At 39.9% G+C, this 19,747-nt stretch overlaps 1 pseudogene; it reads left to right on the top strand.

Annotated features, from left to right (window-relative positions):
* Positions 1 to 924: 924 nt before the first annotated feature.
* LOC149168052 (putative cyclic nucleotide-gated ion channel 20, chloroplastic pseudogene) lies at positions 925 to 1,491 on the top strand (annotated as a pseudogene).
* The last annotated feature ends 18,256 nt before the right edge of the window (positions 1,492 to 19,747 follow it).

Genomic DNA, 19,747 nt, shown 5'->3' on the forward strand with positions numbered 1-19,747 from the left:
TTCTTATCCTCCTGCGACAATGGAATGTGTTGCAACTCAGATGGGACCAAGGTGGATCTACCAATATTCAAATGGAGGAGCATAGCAGCAGGAGTAAACATTTGAAAGATTGGAGGAATTATGCATCTTCTTTGATTGTTGATTTCTTTCTCGTTGTTTTACCAATGCTTTCTTGCTTGACAATTATGGCAGACCAGACTTACATTTGTTCTATATGCTTGATGCTTCTTGTACTGCTTGATATTGTTTTTACACAAGGTTGTTGTCACATTCTGGAATTTCAACCCATGCAGAGAATAGTACTTTGTCTGTGTCTTATTGGAAGAAAAAACCTCTCATCATATCGATTTGCAATGATGCTGGTAACATGTGTCAATCCTGGCTGTGGACTTCAAAATATTTCCCAGGCGATTTGCTAAGACAGAAACGTATGGTACAGGATTAATGGATCTCGGGGTTGGATCTTTTGCAGTTGCAAATGCATTAGTTTCAAAACAGGCACACAACATTGATTCGGTGTCCATGTTGGGGAATATGGTGTACACTGGAATTTCTTTTTCACTCTTGCAGCAGTGGCCATTGTGACATCAATAATCAATGTTCATCCCCAATATTGTGGCTTCTTTGGATGTGCAATTCTCATAGTTTATCAAGCAGTCCTATTGTGTGGATTAAATCGGTACCTCATTTCAGATCACAGGGGTGCATTATTGGTTGAAATGTTCATATACGAGGTAGTTACATTTGGAATAATATGACCATCCATGACAATGCAACTCTAAGATATGCTATTGTTTGTGATGGGGCTATTGTTAAGGAAGGCGCTGTACTAAAACCTGGTGTCATCTTATCTTTTCACCGTCATTGCAAATGAAGAGGGTAAACCAATGTTTGTGGGATGCTTGCATTAATGCAACAATTCCCATGGGGAATTACTGTTTGAATTTCATTGACTGTGGAGATGGGACTAAAACTTTTGAAGATGATAAAAATTGGCAACTATGGTTAAATAATTCAAATAGCACAGATTGTCTACAAGGTGCTCTTTCAACGGTGTTTACATATGGCATATACTCAACAGCAGTTCCGCTGACAATAACAAATAGTGTCATCACCAAGTACATTTATTCATTGTTCTGGGGTTTTCAGCAAATCAGCACTCTGGCTGGCAATCAAGTCCCAAGTCTTTTTGTGTGGGAAGTGTTGTTTTCAATGGGAATTATTGGACTGGGCCTATTGCTCTTTGCTCTGCTTATTGGAAATATGCAAAATTTTCTCCAATCTCTTGGCCGCAGGAGATTAGAAATGCAGTTGAGACAGCGTGATGTGGAACTGTGGATGGATCGTCGTCGATTGCCAGTATCTGTGCGAAGGCGAGTGAGGCAATCTGAACGGTTCAAGTGGGCAGCAAATCGGGGCGTTAATGAAGAACAGTTGCTGGAGGATTTACCTGAGGACTTACAAAGGGAAATTCGAAGCCATCTTTGTTAATGGTTAAGGCAGCGCCTTTACATAGGTGGACGGTATTCACATGAGGATTTCACACCTCGATTTGGGAGTGCTGGCGTGTCTTTAACGTTGGGCCTGCGCCACATTGGAGGTCAAGAGAAGTACAACGATGGTCTTATATATCTAGAGATGATGCAACAACAGATTTCAATCACCATTATGATATCCACGACAATCATGATCAAGGCTATGGAAGTGGCTTTGATGCCCAAGACATGCAGTTCAGAAAGCACGTAGGACGTCAGCTCTTGCATTGATTTAGTGGCTTAATTAGGAACTATAGAAACACTAAAGAGTTTCTTGCAGAAGATGACATCTTAATGCGGACATATAACGTCTCAAATTATGTGGAACGAGGTGAGAGTTTCAACCTTCAACTCTCCATCTCGCTCTGTACAAATTAACCCACGGAAACAGGAAGCTTGGATCGATGGTGGGCTTGTTTTCTTCATCAGTCTTGCAAATCATGATGGATGAGATAGAAAATACACAGTTTTCGCTTCAGTTATTTACAAGATATGTATGCGCTGATATTGGAGAAGATATTGCGCTATTTTTATTAATTCAAAGGCAGAGTAAAGTCAAACCCAAAATTAGAACGCAGATCATTTACCATAAGCAAAGATATAGGAACGAATTTGCCTATTTTGATCCTCAGTCATGATTTCATGAGATCCTTGCTCCAGTTTATCGGCCATCAGAGGGATTCTTGCAATTATAGCTGAGCAGCTCATTTTTTTATCGACCTGTAGGGAAAAGATTTTGGTCTATTTATTGTATGCGCTGATCTTTAGGAACAGATGAGTGGCTTTCTACTATTTTTCATAGTGCCAGTTGAAACAGTTCCATCTTTTCATGGATCGGTTTTCTTCTGAGCTGTTTATGGTATTAAAAAATCATTTGTAAAGAGTTAGAGAGGAGAGGGGAGAGAATTCTGAGTGCTGGTGGAGGAGAAAAGAGAGCTTACTTGTACAATTTTTGACAGAGAGTTTAATGAAAAATACAGCTTTGACCCCTGAGATTCCTGTGGTATGACAATTTAGCATAAGTTTTCCTTCTGTTTCATATGTAACCTGTTATGTTTTCATTTCACTTCATCATCATTTCTAATTGAACAAATGAAGTGTTTAGGTAGAATTCATAATATTTTATGCTCTGCCTATAAGTTTGTTCATATTTAATGTTTTCTTCTGTTTGACAAGGATTCATCCTCTATGCCCTTGTCAGCTCCTCAGCAGTCTTTCCATTCCATTTAATCTCAATTTGATGTTAAATTTCTTGCCTACCTTGCCTCAGGAGATAATCTGTGTTTTTTATTATATTTCTCTGTTCAAGCTGTTTCTTTGCCCCATGCAGCCCAGAAAAACCCCATCATTTTATTAAAAACCCTTTTTTATCAGTTTACTAGCCTAAAATCAGTGTTCTTTATTGGTTATCTCTGCCCGTTGAATATTTTTTCCGAGATAGACCGGAGAGAGCCCTCTCCTGCCCCGTAGGGCTAGCTACGAGGCTAAGTGGTTTGATGTTGCCTTGGAGTTTGCCTTTCTCAGCCTGAGGTGAAATTTCAAGCGCTAACAGTGCACATATAAATAGGTGGAAATTCCTATTAAATAGGAGCACCTATTGCACAAGGATTTAGGGAGAAACTTAGGATACAAGAAGCGTGTTTTTCAAGCCTAGGCAAGTTAGTGAGAGGGTGTATTCTCTATTGAAAACAAATTTGTATTGTAAGAGATCATCGCTCAGCTTCTATCAATGATATTCTCAACAAGGAAAGGGTTTTCCTCAATTGGGTTCGCTAGAAATATTGTGTTTAATAGTATGACTGTATTTATTTTTGTTTCTATTTTGCTGCAAAATAAGTAAATAAATTATGTGTCTATATGAAAATAAACTAGTTTCAGATTTTTCATATTAAAAATTGTAGAATTTCGTGGATTTTCTACATGGTATCAAATCTGGTTGAGGAAGAGGGCTGAAGGATGAATTCTAGGCATTTTTTTGCATATTTTGAAGTGTTATTTCTCTTAGGAATAGGTCATAGATTTCTATGCAGTTTGAGGAGGCAGAGTTCCTGTAGTCTTCATTGTGAGAGCTATAACGCCTACATGTGGCTGATATCGAGGGCCGAGTAGTCTCAAAAGTACAGTGTATGAGTGGACTTGTTAGAAGAGGAAGGAGTGATGTTTTGCAACAGTTTGAGGCCGAGTCAGAGGGCTATAGTATCTGATAAAGGTAGCTCTAAATAGGGGAAAAAATTGCAGTCTTGAGTGCATGAATAGGACTAGAGATTTGGTACAGAAGTTAATGTCTCAGGTATGGTAAATTTGCTTCTAAGTTGGTGTTGTTTTCTAGATTGATTGTCCAGGTTTGGGACAGTTTTGGTGGACATATTATGTACTGTTTTAAGGGAAGCTAGAAGGTGTATTTGGTGCCCTAAGTCCAAAATTTGAGAAGGACATCAAATCCAGTTGGAGTAGAAATTTTTTGAAGCTTAGGGTTGATCCTTGAAGGGACAAAGGAAGAAAGCAAGAGGGATTAGTATTTATCCCTAGTTCACTATGTAGAGATGGGCTTCTACAATGAGAGTGATCAACCTCCATTGCCCTAAGACTTTTCTTTTGTGGAGCAACAATGAGGAAAGTAGTGGACAGGTTGAAGACCCTATGAGTTGGAATCTTTGATGGAAAAAGGAGTAGCTAGAGGGAAGATTGTTTAAGCCAAACATTAGTGACCTAAAGGAGTTGGGTTCACTAATAGTGGCATATTGTGGAGCTAGAGATGCATGCCTTTAGAGGGAGAAACCTTGAGCAGTAAGGCAGGAAGGGCTCATAATAGAGAAGTGATGGAATCACAAAATATGATGGGAAAGAACAAGTATTCAAAGTATGTTTTGTAGAAGAAAATAGGGAAGTATTCTAGTTCAAAGGGAGCATTTGTAGCAATGGATGACCTGGTAGAGTTGGAGACAGATCTAGGTGGATGAGGTTCTTCCAAGAACACCATGCCGATATAAACTAATTATTTGATAAGAAAGACAAGCATGTGAAACAATTATCCCCACTGCCAACCATGTGTATAACGAAAACCATGAATCCTCTCATGCTGAACATGCTCCCCAATAGGATGAAATGGAGTTGCAAACACACTCTCTTTGTTGCTGTAGTAGAACTTCTGCTTCTCTCCAATAGGCCTCCTTGCAAAGTGCAAGAGACTACTCCTCATGGACTAAGACTCCAACTAACTTTGAGAAATGATATAAAATGAGATTCCATAAAAATACAAAGCTTGATGGAGAAAATACATGGTTGTGATAAGTAAATGGGACGAATATATACTCTTCTACAAGCATACCTATCACCAACTAATCACTCTATGGACCCAAGTTTACATTATTCACCCAATGCAATAGGGATACATCAATGATATACAAAATAAGACATGAATTTGACACCCCATAGACCATACATAGCTGAATTTGATAAGTTTTAGAAAGCACGCTAGACACCATGGGTATCTCCATGACCAATGCACCAAAATATGATATAATGATGATAAATGAATTTTACAACTGCACCCAAGTGTGGTATCCTCTATGCATGCCCAATACACTAATATAACATAAGTACATGGGATCGATGAGCAACAATGTATACTCTATATATCAACAACAATAAAAGTACAAAACATGGCACATGATAGTGAATGGCTACTCTCAACACCTCAACCATAAACAAGGATCTTACCACCAACATGTGTGTAGATCTCATTAATACCAAAAATAAAATATCTATAGTAAAACCATGAAAACCACCATACTCTGCATTAACATCTGCAACATAATCATCTGACAACAACAACATGAATACCCTGACATAAAGAAAACAATATATACATCCTCATCATCAGTAACCAATAAGCCATCAATGAGGCTCCACAACAAGAAGCATACTCCCATATCATTAACTCTAGCTTCAGGAAATAAGTCAGCAAGCAAGAAAAACATCAATGGTAATAGATAAGACAATATAAAAACAATCTCTCCAACATCATAAATGTGAGGCCAAATATTCAATGCATCCAAGAAGCACTAAGAAACAACAAAAACTATATAAGATCTTGCAATATAGCACCGTTAACCACACATAAACTCATCATCCGCTTTACCTCATGCTATCAAGGTCAACAGACTCTCTCCTTATACAATGAGATCAAAATAACAAGTAATAGAAATATTATAACCAACATGCATAGCAAATGTACATAAACACATAATACCATTGCAACAACATACTCTCTCCATGAATTAAAAACAATATACCTCTAATCCAACTCGCCCAAGTGCATAAAATCATCACAACTCGGCCATCTGAATGTAAAACATATCAGCAACATCATGCATCATACATCTAGATATTTAAGACATGAGTAATATTATCCACACTCTAGATGTGACAACTTCAATGCACCTTCATCTGGTCTCAATAATAGTGACACAAGCATGATAATACATGACATAAATGTGACGTAGAAATATGAGCACTAGAAATATACCAACTATGCCATACAAGCATACTGACACATTTGAATCTCTATGAGGAAGTCACATCAAAAATTTCATCAACATTTTCTTGCAATAATCCAATGTTAAGTAAATGCATAATAACCTCCTCCACAATAAACACAATGCCATCAATATGCTAGTCCATTGGAAGAAAGAATTCTCCCCCTGAAAGTGTGGTCATCCTTCACTCCTTGAAAACTCTTTCTATGAAGAGTTCAAACTCTAAATCCTAATCACAAAACTGTGAGCAGGTTTATCATTAGTGTTATCACCAAAAAATTGATCATCTAGCCTAATTTACTAGATTGATTGAAGTACGTAATGTAAAGCCAATTTTACCATAGTAAAATTGCTTTCACTGTGAGAATTACTTAATAAACCACCTTTGTTAAGTAATTTATAATTAAACCCATGAAGAATAATTAAATAAATCACTATTTATTTGATTTTCTTCTCCGAATAATTTTTTAAACCATTAATTAATTAATATTCCTTGTTATATTTGACCCAGTTATGAAAAATAAACTGATAAATCATTATTTATCTTATTTCTCTCCAAGAATAATTAATTAATAAATAATTAATTATTATTCTTTGTCAAGTTTGACTAAATCCCTTAGGAATAATTAAATGAATAATTATTTGTTTATTCCTTGAGATGATAAAGAAATCATTTATTTATTTATTATTTCTAAATAAAAGTTTAGATATTTTCCCCTCCTAACCAAATATAATAAAATATTCCAAGTGGTTAGTCCAAGAATGAGGTTAATAATATTTTATTATTGCTCATTATTCAAGGATAACTCAATATTCTGTTGGCACATACACATTAAAAATATGGAGCTCCCGTTCATGCCGCACCGTTTAGGGTTAGGGTAACTTTCAGTTTTACTGCTGTCTCAACAGTTTTTACCCTGCAGTTTTCCGACTGTCTATCCATCCGCTTCAGTATCTGTTGCAGCTACCTCCTTTCACCGGTTGTCTTTGGTTTTGTTTCTTTTCTGTTTTGGGATGGATGTTGACATGGATCTCGAGGCGGTGGACTACTCGTTGGATCCATTTCTCGACCAACCCATATTTGGCAGCCCTAACCCTAGCCGGTCATTTTCAGTCACTCATGTGCCTTCCGTATCCGCTCCGTCCTGCTCCGCACTGGTGGGCACTCTCCCGGGTCTCTCTACTTCCTCCCTACACTTCGACACCCTTTCCATTGATTCCCCTGCATTATATTTCCCGCCGATTTCTCCAGGCACCCTCCATTTTCTCTCTGCGGTCTCTCTGCCCTCCCCATCCTTCGAACCAGAGCCTCCGGAGGACGCTTTCCAATGGCATACCTCCCCTCCACTCCGGGAAAAAGCTACGTCTGGTGTTGCTGAAAAACCTACTACGGGGCCTTCTCTTCAGGGTTTCATCCCGTCCTCTTCGACTACCAATTCACTGTTTGGTTGTTTTGAAACCCCAGTGACCAGGGTTAAGTCGGCTGCTCAGACCCAACAGGAAGGGATTTCTACCTTGGACCCCTTTCAGGATCATCCTATTGCTCCGAAAACCTGCAAAAGAAAGGTAAAGTGTATTAGAGTCACATCAAAGGATTTCACGATTAATTTTGGCGAGGGTTTAACAATGGGAGAGGTTGCGGATAAGTCGGGCACTGTCCTGGTCGGTATTGTCCGGGGAAGGGCTTACTCGATAGAGCATTTAACTCTCTGGGTCCAAGAAATTTGGGGCAATACCCTGAAGGAGCTGCTGGAGGTACAGATCCTTCCCCGCGGATGGTTTGCGTTCCATTTTACAAAGAAAGAATTCACAAATTTGGTACTCGCCCGCTATTGGCATATTGAGATGGCTCCGATCCTTCTCAAGCACTGGAGCCTGATGTTTGATCCAGAATGGGAACAAATAGGCACTGGACCACTCTGGGTTCGTCTGCTGGGGCTCCCTCTACAGTACTGGTCGGAGGATGTCTTCGTGTGGATCGGGAACACACTTGGTACCTATCTTGACTATGATTGAACTTACATCCAGACAAAGAATCAAACCCTTGCTCTCATTCTTGTCCATTTGGACACTCAGGAGGGTTTGGAGGAGAAAATTAGACTGCAATGGAGAAATGTCACTCAGGTTTAGATCCTGGACTATGAGGGAGTCCCGTTTCGCTGTAGGAGGTGTCACAAGGTTGGTCACATTTTCAAGGAATTCCCTTTGGTCAAAAAGTCTCCAAAATCTCTAATCACAGCTGAAGGCACTAAGGGACAATCTGCTTCTCACTCGTAATGTCCTCCCATTTTGACTACCAGGGCTTCTGTTCGTGCGGTCTCCCCTCAGGCTGCAACATGCTCGCACAAAACACCATCACCTCCCATGACATGATCTAGGGCAACTAATGAGGCTGCAAGGAAAACGGGTACCTCCTCTTACCCTATCTCCTCTGTTTTTATTTTAAGTATTGCTTCACATGTTTCATCATCTCCTCTGCATTTCATCCCCCCCATTCCATGCTCCCTCTCTTTCCCTCCGCCTTTTTTCTCTACAACCGCTCCATCGTTCCCATCTACCTCTATCTCCCCCCCCACATCCTCTAAGGATGGGTCTGAACCCTCGCACTCATACAATCTTCGCTCACGCTCTCTCTAGGATGACTCATCTCTATCCATATCTGGGCTAGGTCTCTCTTTACCTGGTCCTTTCACCAAATCTTCTCGTGGTCGTAAATCTTATCTCTCCAAAGCCATCCAAAAGGCCGGGGCTGAAGTAGTATCAGGAAGACAATCCTCCATTGATCGGGTACTTAGAGCTTTGAATACCCAGGGACAGTTCCCCACATGAAGTGTCTTTCTTTTAACTACAGGGGTATGGCTAGTGCCTCCAAAAAACTAGCCCTTAGGAGACTCTTCGAGTCTGAGCCTGTCGACATCATCATGCTACAAGAAACCCTAGGGGAGGCCGATATCATTTCCAGTTCCCTGGTATCCCTTAAACTTGGCTGGAATTTTCACTCTCTCAATGCCTCGGGACGTTTTGGTGGTCTCGCCGTTGGGTATAATCCCTGAACCATCATAGCTCTCTCAGCTTGGGGTGGTCTTGGGTTTATTGGGCTAGACATTTTTTTCTTCAAAATTAGGTTTGGAGCTCCACATTATTAACATTTATGGGCCTTGCCACAGACAAGAGGATTTTTGGCTTAGGTTCCTTAATCTTACCATTGTTTCTGCTGATCATATTATTATTGGGGGGGATCTCAATTTCTCTCTGGGGTTTGGAGAATCGTGGGGCTCATAAGCACAAGTGGATCCTCTGTTAGATTTCATGATGAACTTATTGGAACTTCACAACCTATCTGACATTCCTATGAACAAACCCCTACCCACATGGAGGAACAAAAGGATTGAGGAGGCAAAATTGGCTAGGAGGCTTGACCGTTTCATGATCAAGATTCCCTTGTTGTAGATCCTGCATAGATATAGACAATGGGTGGGTGTTGGGGGCATCTCAGATCACTCTCCTATATATATGGAGATACTTGGCCCCCATCCAAAGCCAAAACCTCCCTTTAAATTCAATCACATTTGGCTTCAAGATCCTGGTTTCATTAAGCTTGTCACTAATTTTTGAAAAGCTAATCCTATTTTGGGCCATCGATCCCTGGCCGAGGGTTTCTGCCACAATCTCTCCCAGCTGAAGAGGTTAACTATTGTTTGGGCCAAAGAAAAATCACAAAGGGAGGATCATATTCTCTCTCAGATTGAATCTGAATTGAAATGTCTCTTGGATGACAGTAACAGGGGTTTTACATCTTTGCATGACAAATTGCACCTCATTGAGCTCGAGAAATCGAAGGAAAAGTTTCTAAAGGAGAGAGAGGAAACCTGGAGACTAAAGAGCAGATCCCTGTGGCTACGTGCTGGGGACGACAACACAAATTTCTTTCAAAACTATGCCAAGGGCAGAAAGGTCTCAAATACTATTTGGAACCTTCCCTTACCTGATGGAGGTGTGGCAGATACTTACAATAGATTATCTTAGCTAGGCACCTCTCACTTTCAAAACCTTTATAAATCCCCTCCTGGGACTAACTTAGCTGATATCATCCAAGTTTCTGGCCATTTTCCACGTTTTGTGGATGAAGATATGGAGGTTGAGCTCACCTTAGCTATTTCGTCCATTGAACTAGAGGGGACCCTGAAGTGGTTCAAGAAGGACAAATGCCCTGGGCCGGATGGATGGACGGTTGAATTTTATTTGGAATTTTATGAATTATTGGGAAATGACCTACTTCAAGTTATTGAGGAATGCAAAACTATTGGAAAATTATATGATTCCATAAACTCTACTTCATTGCTCTTATCCCTAAGACGGATACTCCCTCATCCTTTAACGATTTTTGGCCCATCTCTCTCTGCAATTGTCTATACAAGATCATTGCGAAAATTATCGCTAATAGGATCCGACCCATCCTCTCCCAGCATATTTCCCTTGAGCAATTTGGTTTCCTGGAGAATCGTGAGATCCATGAAGCCATTGGCACGACCCAGGAAGCTATTCACTCAATTCAATCGAGAAAGCTTAAGGGCATCATATTGAAGATTGATTTGGCCAAAGCATTTGATCATGTGAGCTGGTTATACATCAAAATTCTTCTTATGCATATGGGCTTCCCTCATAGTTTTATCATCTGGATCATGTCTTGCATCACATCGGCTTCTTTCGGTGTTCTTATTAATGGATCAACATCACATTTTTTCCATGCAAAGAGGGGTCTTAGACAAGGATGTCCTCTATCTCCCCTCCTCTTCCTTATCGTCATGGAAGTTCTTAGTAGACTCCTTATCCAGAGAAAAGGAATGGTAGACTTTTTGGGCTAAAATTAAATGATCACTGTGACCTCACTCATCTTCTATTTGTGGATGATGTCCTCATTTTCCTCGATGGTAGCATCAGAGACTCAGCATATTTTGCAAATGCTCTCCCTCTTTTCTCTAGGGCTACGGGTATGTTGGCTAATCAGGGGAAATCTACTACCACCCTAGCTTTAACTTCCATTCAAGAGTCTTGTTTTTCCCAACATCACTTTCCTTATAACATCCTTCCACTTGATCAGGGATTCAAATACCTGGGTTTCTGGATCAAACCGCTAAGTCAAAAAATAGCTGATTGGATTTGGTTGGTCATCAAGCTGGAGAAAAGGTTGACTCATTGGAGCCACCATTTTTTATCTCGAGAAGGTAGATTGGTCCTCATCAAATCTGTGCTGGAGGCCACACCTATATTCTGGATGTCTCTGGCTTGGATTCTCAGGAACATACTTGCCCATCTTCAACAAATCTGCAGCAGATACCTAGGAATGGGCATCAAGATAAGAAGATATTTGCATGGGTGAGCTGGAAAAAGATTGCATTGCCAAAAAAATGGGGTGGTTGGGGTTTAAAAGACCTTAGCCATTTCGCCTAGGCCTTGGCTGCAAAAATGGGGTGGACTCCACTCATGGGACAAAATCTCTGGACCATTGTCTTTACCAAAAATACATCTGGCCTATGTAGATAATGGATTGGGTGCATCTACCTCAATGGAACAAATCAGGCATCTCCTCTGTTTGGAAAGCATTGCTGCATCCCCTTCCTATCATTCGCAATCATCTGGCCTAACAGATAAATGATGGATCAAAAGCCCACATTCTAATAGATCCATGGTCTGGAGGGGGAGCCTGTTATATTCTTCCGATAGAACTTATTCATCATTTAAATCAGAGGGACATATCTTTCATTGCACACATTGCTGATCATGATAACACATCCATCTTCTCCTAAGGATGAAAGTCTTCTTACTCCATCGATATTCCCCCACAATGGCACCATACCTGGCGAGATTACATAGATGCTCTGACAGAATCCCATATCAGAATCATGGAGGGTCTTGATGAAATTATCTAGTGCATTGCTGATAATGGTATATATTCGCCAAAAGCTGGTTACCTTGATATCAGCATTAACAGGCAGCCAACAATCACACTTAGTTGGTGGAGAATGATTTGGAAATTAAATGCTCCCCCAAGGACCAGACTCTTTTTCTGGTGTGTGCTCAGTGACAAAGTTCCTACTGGGGACCAATTATCTCATCGTGCTTTCCATGGCCCGAGCTGGTGTGTCCTCTGTAAACAGGCCTCTGAATCCACAGATCACCTCTTTTTAAAATGTGATTTCTCCAAAAGTCTCTGGGAATCCATCTCAAATTCATTACAAGCTGGTAGATGGGATGCGGAAAATGTCAATAGCGCCTGGCAAAATTGGTGTACTGCTCATCATGGCTCCAAACTACTCAGCCTCCCCCTCCTCTTTTGTTGGTCCATTTGGCTGACGAGGAACAAAATTATTTTTGATGAAGGGGCTGCAATTGGGCCTGTCATGGCTGCCAAGATCTTATCAGCCTATCATGAATTACCTGATAGAAAATCTCCCACACTTCGCCGACCTCTTGCCCTCGCTCATATTGATAAAACCATCCCTTGGGAATTTTTTGATGGGGTTGCACAAGAGCATGACTGTGGGGGTGGTTTTAGTCTGTACCTAAATGACCAACATTATTACAATGTCACGCTGGGACTTGGAGGTGGAACTAACAATTTTACTGAACTTATCACCCTCCGTCATCTATTGCATTTTTCCCTGGGACATGATTACATCAATTTGTAGATATTTGGCGACTCGAAAATCATTATCAACTGGTTTAATAATGTCTCTGCCTGCCATGCACACACCCTTAGACATATTCTGGGTGAAGTTATTTTACTCAAATCTCAATTTAACAGAATCTCATGTCATCACATTTATAGGGAATATAACCAAAGAACTGATAGGCTTTCCAAGGAGGCCTTGCTACTCCCAAGAGGTCAGTGGTTGATACAGGAGCAGAATGGAGCTGAATGGTACTATTATTATCACTGGTCATACATAGATCAGGCATATTATAGGGCAGACAGGCCCTAGTCTTTTTGGTTTTTGTTCATATAGTTTTTGATCTTTTCCATTGTATATATCACTGCAGTTTTCCATTCATTATTAACTTTTTATTATTTTCATTATTGCACTCACTGCTGTAACTCTGATTATTTTCATTGTCGCACACCACTTTTCTTCCAATTGAGTTCCCACTGAGCTCAGACATTTTATTTGCTGGGTATACACATTATAGAGGAGAGAGACTCTACATAAGCTAAAGACATTTGAGGATAGCCAAGAGCCCATCCCATAGAGGGGAATTGGTAACATTTATTTGTTACCTTCATAGGTGTTATAATAAAATCTATTCTTTGTATATCTTGTTTCCATTGGATGATTGGAGTTATTACTGTAGATTGTGGCATAGATTAGGACTTTGGCAGGTTTTGTTTCTATCATTTGCTGCAGATCTACAATGTTTAGCAACCATTTATATTGTTGATATTGTTTGTCATCCAAAATCTTAAGTGGGTTCTTTTCGTACATCTTTGAGAATAAAAATCTATAACAAAATTGGTGACTCCGCTGGGTTTTTACTTTAGATCTAGAAACCTAGGCGACCTTCAGTTTTCAACTTAGGGTTTATTCCTTTTTTTTCCAGTATCTTAATGTTGTTTACTATCTTTTTAACCCTAGATCTATCAAATTTCTAACTTCCACAAGTTTTCTGGGCTTTTCCACAGGTCATAGGAACCAGCTGCGACAAAGACGACAATTTTTCCAAGATTTTCCAACAGGGAATCAAGGAGAAAAAATCACACTTTTCTGCCCAAAAAGTGCGATCTGGAGTCTAGAGCACACCTTTCAACCTAAAAAGTGTGATCCCCCCTGAAAACAGGTTAGTATCATTGATTTTTAGGGTTTCTGAGTTTTTGTTAGATCTGTTTTTGGGTTTTGCTGAGAGTTGTCTGCTGGGTTGTTTGACTTCTATCTCATCCCTCTTAGGCCTTGATCTACTCCGATTTACTCATCGAATTAGAATTTAGCCCCATTAGGGCTTCTAGTACTTTTCCACCTTTATAGGAGGAGTTTAGCTGAGTAAGAAGTCTGAGTTTCTACAACACTTTCAGCCATATTTTCCATATCTGTACCCTTCTGTTTTAGACAAGGATAATTTTAGGGGCGAATGTTCGCCCTTTGGCGAAATTAAAGGGTTTTAAATTTTTAGTGGGCGAATATTTTGTATCATAGTACATTTTTACAAATCACCTCAAATAGCCCACCTTATTTTAAGGGAGAGGGTAAAAAAGGTAAATTTAGCCCTTGAAATTAGGACTTACAAACTTCCATTCGCCTATTTTCAAGAATATGTTTTATTTAAGTGAATCCATTCGCCCATTTTCAAGAATAGGTTTTATTTAAGTGAATCCTATGGCCAAATACCATATTTATAAAAGAGGTATGGTAAATTAATAAAATATAAATAAATGAGAGGTATGGTAAATAAATAAAACATTTTTTATATTTACTCCATGAGTCACCTTATATACATGTAAGGGTGTAAACAAATAAAAATATAAGTAAAGTGGAGGTATGGTAAATAAATAAAATGCCTTTTTATACTTACTCAAAAGGTATGGTAAATAAATAAAAATATAATTAAATTAGATGTATCATAAATAAATAAAACCTCTTTTTATATTTAGTCCATAACCCTCGTTCTATTTGAAGGCTCAAGAAAGAGGTTTTATTTATGTGAATCCTATGGGCCAAATACCATATTTGTAAAAGAGGTATAGTAAATTAATAAAAAATATAAATAAACGAGAGGTATGGTAAACAAATAAAACATTTTTTTATATTTACTCCATAAGTCACTTTATATTTACGAACACTCACCAAAATGGCACATGGTATTGACCCATGGTATTCACCTGGAATGTAGCCTATTTAAATGGGGGAATTAAACTAGCATGACTCGCCAAGATCTTACAAGATTTTATAATTGAGTAAAATATTCTAATAAAAATAAAAATGGCACATGGTATTTACCCATGGTATTCACCAAAATGGCACATGGTATTGACCCATGGTATTGACCTGGAATGCAGCCTATTTAAATGGGGGAATTAAACCAGCATGTAGCCTATGCTAAGATTCACTAGGGCTTTACAAAGTTTTATTATTTAGTGAAAGACTCGCCAAGATCTTACAAGATTTTATAATTGAGTAAAATATTCGCCATGCTTGGTGAGAGATTCACCAAAAAATTATATATACATATTATATTATTGATAAAATCGCCTTCCATTTTTCCTATATACCATGGAGATTCGCCCATTTATTATATTTATAAATTTAGGGGGGGTTCTTAAAATTTTCCGTGGTTTTAGATCTCTAAAGATAGGTTGTTTCCATCCATAGTTTCATATTAAACCTTGTTTTGTCATTGGCCTTAGGGTCCCATCGGTTTCCCTAGGTTTTCCACCCATCTCCCTATCTTTTTGTAACAATCTTCCTCTCTGGTTTTTTGCTGTAGCTGCACCACTTTCCAATAGCCTAGTGTCATTTGATCCCAACCACACCGACAATTAGATCTCTTGACCTTTTTCGTGTTTTTCAGTTGATTTTTCCACCAACCAGCACAATGTTTGCAAACCTAGTTTCAGTGGGGTTCAGTTAATTGTCTTTCTGTTCATTTCTGTTCTTAATTTCAGTTTATTTTAAGAAAGTTTTTTTTTTCAAACATGATATGATCTTAATCAATAAACACACTTACACATACAAGCACACCTTAATCGAAGGGCGTTTGGTTTATATCACCAAGCCAAGAATTAACATAATGAAGTTATCTCCCCTCACCGAGACAAAGTCATATTGTTGGTCCCCCTTCATCATTTCCATGTCATGTGTGTCTTCCCACCATTGTGCCACTGTTAGGACTCAGAATTGACCATTTTTGACCTTATATTTTTGCCATAATACTATCCTTTTTCAGTTCAATATTTGAAAGCTTTGATTACATAATGATTTAATCACCCTAAGGTACGAAGTAACTCTCCGCATATCTATATGTTTAATTTTTCATTGCATATTCATGAGTATCTTTATATTTATCTTTGGAAAAGCTAACTAAGTTGCCAAGTAACCGCTGGACTGTCTAAATTCTGCAGGAATTATAATTCATAGTTGCTGTAACACAAGAAACAACAACTACGCAGTTGCTGCAACACCAGAAGTAGCAACTACGCAGTTGCTACAGCCAGCAACGACAACTATCTAAAGCAGGGGAATGCTATTTTGCAACAACTGGAAATAACAAACGACAACTATCTGAAGATCGCCAGAATTCCACGCTGACGCAACATGATCAGAAACTGTCCAAAAAGGGCAAAACACAGTTACAGTTGCTAAAGTATCAGGAACAGCACGGGTTTACTAAATCAGCAACCATGGGGAAACGAAAAAGGATAGTGCGAGGATCCCAAGAAGACGGTCGAAGTTCGGTTACCAGCTGTGTAACAACAAGAAACCCAAGAAAGAATACAATGTCACACTGTTGTAACAGCATCCTGTAACTCTTATTTTTGACAGAAAGGTCTAACTGAATGAACTATGATAGTCTATTGTAATAGATGTCTCCTCTATAAAGAGGAGACATCTACATTAGAGAAGGGGGGGAGAAAAATAGTTTTGTAAGGGGAATTTTGAAAGACAACAACAAATTCTGAACTTTTATTGTAACTGGATCTTTTGGCAGATGAATAGAAGATTGTTCTGAGCACCTAATCTAGCAATTGTGTTCTGGGGAATCTTGTGAGAAGGACCGGGCCCACCTTCCTCACAAGATTCACCCATTTACTTTTCTGTCAAGTGTGTAAGTGTGTTTGGTAATTTCTTTCTGCTGATACTCTATTTTGGATTCTGTAGCATTACCTCTGATAATTTCCTTTTTGCTGGCACTCTGTTTTGTTAATCGTTTGAAACTGTAATTCACCGGTGAATTAGAATTGCAGTGTGTATTAGCAATCTGGTTACAGGGGCAGGTGCTGAACGTCCTTACTTGGAGGATAGGGTCCTAATCCTCTGCTAACAGAGCATCCATCACTTTTCCCTTCAGATTTGTAATCTTAATTAACTGCTTTCATTTTATTTTTGCAATACACTGTTATGACATAGCGTGAGAATTATGTATACTACAACTTTTTGATGCTTTTAGAGTTAAGTACATATAGTACGCGGTAGCCTTTGAAATAAAATAATTTCCCAGGTTGAAAATTTAATGTGGTACTTGATTGTTAATCAATAAACAATTCAACTAGCCAACAGCCACCAAGGCATTTGTCGCAGAGACTTTTAGGCCTTCATCCCCAGTTTTTGCTTGGGCATATTACTCCTCCCCACAGGGTTCAACTTCATAGCCCTTTGAGTCCCCATACCGACTCTTCTCCTGGTTCATCTAATTCCGCATCTAATTCTGAGCCTCCTTCACCGCATATCGTCATTGTGTCTGGACCTAGAGTTGGTGCAGGAACCCAACTTGGTGTTGGCTCCAGTTCTACCCCGGTAGTCACATCTAGCGAAATAGTCTCAAGAACCATTTCGACAGCCCCCATGCTCCCTTTTATGGTTGGGTTAAGTCTCCTAGATTTTAGCCAGTTGATAAACCACCCTATACACCATGATGCTGGTTGGCCTGCTATGACGACTTAGCTTCCCGTAGACATCCCAAAGTTTGAGGGTAATTCTGGAGAGGACCCTACCAATCATGTCCAGTCCTTCCACATGTGGTTTTCATCCAACTCTATTATCGATGACTCCATTCGTCTTCAGATATTCCAACGCACACTCACTGGAGATGCTGCAAAATGGTATGTAGACTAGCCTCCCACATCTCATTCCATTTTCGTGACGCTTGCTAAAGCTTTCCTCTCGTATGTTTAGTTACCTCTCTAGTACGACACTGGTATGGATCTATTGACCTCTTTCTATCAGTCCTCTGCCACTCGCCTTTCTGATCATGTTCAAGAATGACACAAAAGGAGGAGCACATGCCGTGCCCTGCCCTTCGAAGACCATGTATACCTAGATTGGTTTCTTAGGAGCCTTTTATCACCCATTGGAAAATATGTCGCATCCCATTTTCCTCAGACAGAGGAAGAATCTCTCCAAACCACTCTAGGATCGCCTAATTTATGCGCAATCTGGTTATGTCTATACGTTCATTCCAGGCCTCCCTTGCCTCGGAGGTGCCAATGCACCAAGGGCATCTCACGCCACCGATGGTATCGTCGGAACCCTTTCACACCCTTCACCATATACTCAACAAAGTTATGGATATCTGCAATGGGGCACTAGTTACCCCAACACTTATGCTCCTCCTACTAGAAACATGATTTTAGGGCCCCAACCTGTCTACCAAACTGTTGCTCCTCCTTATAAACAACTGAGCGCTCCAGCCCCTCAAGCATTAGCGCTGCAGCCTCCCATGCATCCTCAACCCCATTAGCTACTACCCCCTTAGGGTCAAGTATTTGTGCAGCAGAGTGCGACCAATCCCTAAAATTCAAAGAAAAAGAATAAGGGAAAAGGTAACAAGGGTAACTAGGGTAATCAACCTAGTGAACGCAAGGGGAAACAACCTAACACTAACAACCAACAACATGGCAACCATCCCAAGAAGAACAAGGCTATTCATATGAACAAGCCTTGTGCATGTTCTGACGTACATGTCCATTATACACATGAGTGTCCTCTCTTACACCAAATGCGCCAAATGTGGGAAGCTCAATCAACTTCTAGAGGTCAACCGCCCATCCAACAATTGCCTCAGAATCCTGCGCCATCTCAACCGACAGTGCTTACAAATCCTTTCCCTCAGCAAGGATTTGTTGCTGCTCAACCTCAACCAGGTCAAGCAGCCCATCCCCCCAACCTTTTGGTCCTGGTGACTACTAGATCCTCATGATGAATTATGATGAGGTTAATCCCTTTGATATCAACTTGCAAACTCAGTCACATCAATATGACAAGCCATCGACTTCATCCGCCACTGAGCCCAAAACCAAAGCATCTGCTGAGCCTCTTATGACATCAAATGGTCCATTACGGATCCCTCAACCTAAATTTGAGGCCATTCCCAAGATCCCAAAGGGACCATTACATTGTAATGTGAATTCTAACTGAGTTTCCAATACATACAGTATAGTAGACGACTTGGTGCAATCACCTGCCACCATGTCGACACTTGAAGTACTACAGTCGTGCCCATCCAAAAAGAAGGATCTACTAACTGCTTTCGGGCCCATAGTAGATCCTTCTGATGATCATTTGATTGTGTTCCCAGTTGATACATCAGAACGCCCCCCATTGCCTTCATCCGTTGCTTTTCAGATACCAGTCCGAGTCCGTAATTCCATCATCTCCCGATGCATTATTGATGAAAGTGAATCCACCTGACCATTTGGAAATAAGTTAAGTCACTTGAGTTGTCCCCCTCCACCATCACTTTGCATGCTTGGGACAGAAACTCCTCCCAACCTCTTGGCATGTACCGCAACTGTTCAGTGACTCTTGCGAGCAAGAATGTCCATGTAGACATTGAGGTTATTGACGCCCCTTTAGATTACAACATTCTCTTGGGTTGTAGTTACACATATGCAATGACAGCTTCCGCATCTGTGGTTTTCTGCAAGATCTACTTCCCTCATGAAGGGAAAATCATTACCATCGATCAATT

This window comes from Pinus tabuliformis, chromosome 5_1, assembly GCF_031772625.1.
Source record: "Pinus tabuliformis cultivar Carrire ecotype Pingquan chromosome 5_1, CPIR1, whole genome shotgun sequence".
Lineage (NCBI taxonomy): Eukaryota > Viridiplantae > Streptophyta > Pinopsida > Pinales > Pinaceae > Pinus > Pinus tabuliformis.